Consider the following 4,355-nt stretch of genomic DNA (forward strand, 5'->3'; position numbering starts at 1 on the left):
GACATTGTTTCGTTCTGCTGTGCATGGGGTCGCTATGAGTCAGTTCCGACTCGATGGCGTCTGACAACAACAACAACTATACATGCAGACTTCACAAAAATAAAATTCACTGATTCTGTGACAAGGGACAGTGGAAAAGCTCAATAGCATCAGCCAAAATGAGGCCAAGAATTGCTCAAATAAAAGTGCAGGTTGAAGCTAAAGAAAATAAAAACAAGGCCATGAAAGCCAAAATATGACTTTAAATACAAGCATATCCCACCTGAACTTAGAGACATCTCAAAAACACATTTGATATATTAGACACTTATTTGATATATTAGACACTCATGAATGAAAGAAAACCAGAAGAGTTGTGGGATGACATCAAGATCAATGTAGAGAAAGAAAGTAAAAGGCCTTTAAAATGACAGGAAATAAAGTAAAAACCAAAATGAATGTCAGAAGAGACTCTGAAACTTGCTTTTGTGCATAGAGAAGCTACAGTGAATGCTAGTAAGGCTGAAGAAAAAGATCTGAATAGAAACTTTCATATTTGGGAAGGCAAAATATAGTGTTTATAATGAAATGTGCAAAGACCTTGAACTATAAAACAAAAAGGAAAAAAAAAAAAATAAAGACTCAGCCTGGAATACAAATCAAAGTCTTTAAAAAAACTGAAGCATTAATGAGGCACTCACTCATCTATGCCAAGATATACGGAAGACTGCTACCTGGCCAACTGATTGGAAAAGATCCATATCTGTGCTCATTCTGAAGAGAGGAGAGTAAACAGAATGTGAAAAATTATTGAACTGTATCATTAATATCACACACAAGTAAAATTTTGTGGAAGACAAATAAAACACTTTTGCAAAATCACATTGACAGGGAATTGCCAGACATTCAATCCATATTCAAAAGTGGACGTACAATTAGGGATATCATTGCTGACATTAGATAGATCTTGGTTAAAAGCAGAGGATACCAGAATGATGTTTACTTGTTCTTAATGACTATGCAAAAACTTTCTACCATGTGGATCATGACAAACTTTAGAGAACATTGCATAGAATGGGTATTCCAGAACACTTATTTGTGCTCATAGGAATTTGTACATAGACCAAAAGGCAGTCACTTCATCAAAACAATGGGCTACTGTACAACCAAGGTTTGACGGTACTGGCTGTGTTCCAAGAGCTGGTGGAGCCATGGAAGCAGGATGCTGATAGTCTTCAGCAGGCCATGACTGTGGGCTGGTGTGTGGAGCTGCTCCAAGCTTTTTTCCTGGTATTAGACGACATTATGGATGCATCCCTTACTCGACGGGGGCAGCCCTGCTGGTATCAGAAGCCAGGCATAGGTTTGGATGACATCAATGACTCCGTGTTGCTGGAAGCGAGTATCTACCGCCTGCTGAAGCTGTACTGCCGGGAACAACCCTATTATCTGAATCTGATTGAGCTCTTCTTGCAGAGTTCCTATCAGACTGAGATTGGACAGACCCTGGACCTCATCACTGCCCCCCAGGGCAATGTGGATCTTGGCAGATTCACTGAAAAGAGGTATAAATCTATTGTCAAGTACAAGACAGCTTTCTACTCTTTTTACCTTCCCGTGGCTGCTGCAATGTATATGGCGGGCATTGATGGGGGGGGGAGAAGGAGCATGCCAATGCCAAGAAGATCCTGTTGGAGATGGGAGAGTTCTTTCAGATTTAGCATGATTACCTTGACCTCTTTGGTGACCCCAGTGTGACAGGCAAGGTTGGCACTGACATCCAGGACAATAAATGCAGCTGGCTGGTGGTTCAATGCCTGCAACGGGCCACTCCAGAACAACGCCAGATCTTGCAGGAGAATTACGGGCAGAAGGAAACCGAGAAGGTGGCCCGAGTGAAGGCAATGTATGAGGAGATGGAGCTGCCTGCTGTGTTCAAGCAGTATGAGGAAGACAGTTTCAGCACCCTTAAAAGTCTCATCAAGCAGTATGCTGCTCCCATGCCCCCAGCCATCTACCTGGGGCTAGCACACAAGATCTACAAGCAGAAAAAGTGACCTAGAGACTGGGAGGTGCTAGGAGGGGAGGTTCTCAATAAATTATTGTGTAACCTTAAAAAAAAAAAAACAAGGGGCTACTGAATGTTTTCAAATCAGGAAAGGCATGTGTCAGGGTTCTAGCCTCTCACCGTATTAATCAATCTTTACACTGAGCAAATATGCTCAGAAACTGGACTATATGAAGAAGAGCATGACATCAGGATTGGAGGAAGACTCATTACTACCTTACAATATGCAGATTATACAACCTTGCTTTCTGGAAGTTAAGAGAATTTAAAATGCTTATTGATGGCGATCAAAGTCTTCACTATGGATTGCACCTCAATCTAAAGAAAATATTAATCCTCACAAATTGACAAATAAACACATCATGACAAATTGACTAAAGAATGAAATTTTCAAAGACTGTTTTGCTTGGATCCACAATCAGCAAACATGCAAGCAGCAGTCAAGAAATCAAACAACATATTGCATTAGGCAATTTTGCTGCAATAAACCTCTTTAAAGTAGTAAAAGCAAAGATCGCAGGTTGAGGACTATGGTGCCCCTGTCCCAAGTCATGACATTTTTAATTGCCTCATATACATGTGAAAGTTGGAAAGTGCATAAGGAAGAATGCAGAAGAACCAATGCATTTGAATTATGGTGTTGAAAAAGAATATTAAAGCTATCATGGACTGCCACAGAACAAACAAATCTGTGTTGGAAGAAATAGAACCAAAATACTCTTTTGAAGTCAGGATAGCAAGGATTTTTCTCTTATACTTCATATAAGTTATCAGGAGTGACCAATGCCTGCAGAATATCATAATTCTTGGTAAAGTGAAGAATCAACAAACAGAAGAGAAGAAGATGGCCACAGCAGAGGCCACAGTGTCCAATGGCTGTAGCAATGGACTTAAACCTAAAAAATTATGAAGAAGGCATAGGAGTGAGCAGTATTCCATTCTGTTGAGCATAGTTTTGCAAGACCAATGACTTATTTATTGTAAATACCTGTTTAAAATAAAATAACACAAAAGATGACTATACATATGGACCTTACCAGATGGAATACACAGGGATCAAATTGACTGCAACTGTGAGAAGAGTCAGTGGAAAAACTCAATATCATCAGTCAAAATGAGGCCAAAGGCAGACTGTACTATCAGGAGGGACGAGTTTCTGGAAATGGACATCAAGCTTGGCAAAGTGTCATTATGTGTCAGAACCAACTGAATGACACTTAACAACAACAGCAACAATATTGGTAAGAAAAAGGTCCAGAAAGATGCACTTTGCAATTTTTTCCATCTCCTCAGTGTACCTGCTTATTCTTCAATAGTAGTAAGGGTTGTCCTATATGAGTTTCATTAGGAAACCTTACTCCGTTGACCCTAGAGTACTAATCATTCACCTTCAGACTCTTCTTTGTTCCCTAAACTCAAAGCAAACATGTAAAAAACATAATTTTTGAATCTCTTGAAAATGTTGAAACAGTTCTTTTAATGTAGTGTAAATTGGAGAAGTCAGAATTCTTCAGGGAATGAATACAAAGATGGAAGTGCCACTTCAGAAGTCAATTGGCCTAAATGGAGAATATGTCTAGATACAAGAGCTTCACATTTTGATGTTTTTATTTAATAAAGGTGGGGTACTGGTGTGGCACTGCAGGATAATGCTCTGGACAACAAGGTCAGTTTGAACCACAAGGTTGGCCATTCGAATCCATCAGTCAATCCTCTGAAACTCTATCCAGGGTTGCTATTAGTCAAAATCTATTCGACAGTACTTAACAAAAACAACAATGCTTTTATAGTGATCGTTTTGACTTTTCTTAGTATTTGTCCAAAAAGTCAACTTATGCTTTCTGTTTAGTTTTCTGTTTGATATGAATTTGCACACATGAGACACTATTCTTTAAAAATCTATCCTGCTTGCCACCATAGTATCTGACATATTTAATATACATGTAGCATCATATGTGAGCTCTAATGTGCCACTGTAGGATAAGCATTGGACTGCTAACCTTAAGTTGGCAGTTCAGTCCCTCTTGGAATCCTATACAGGATTGCTATGAATGGAATAACTCAATGGAACACAATAATAAAAACGCGTAACACAGTGCTCTGGTGTGATGCTGTAGAATAAGCACTGGATTGCTAACCACAAAGTCAATGTTTCAAATGCATTACTCACTCCTCAAAAACTCTATGTTGTTGTTGTTAAGTGCCGTAGAGTCAGTTCCGACCCATAGCGACCCTGTACAGGGTTTCCGAGGCTGTAAATCTTTACGGGAGCAGAATGCCTCATCTTTCTCCCGCGGAACAGCTGGTA

The 4,355-nt window shown here is 39.6% G+C and overlaps 1 pseudogene; it reads left to right on the forward strand.

Annotated features, from left to right (window-relative positions):
* Nucleotides 1–1,146: 1,146 nt before the first annotated feature.
* On the forward strand, nt 1,147–2,036 carry LOC102830740 (annotated as a pseudogene).
* Nucleotides 2,037–4,355: the final 2,319 nt, after the last annotated feature.

Source organism: Chrysochloris asiatica, unplaced genomic scaffold (genome assembly GCF_000296735.1).
Source record: "Chrysochloris asiatica unplaced genomic scaffold, ChrAsi1.0 scaffold00111, whole genome shotgun sequence".
NCBI classification, from domain to species: Eukaryota; Metazoa; Chordata; class Mammalia; order Afrosoricida; family Chrysochloridae; genus Chrysochloris; species Chrysochloris asiatica.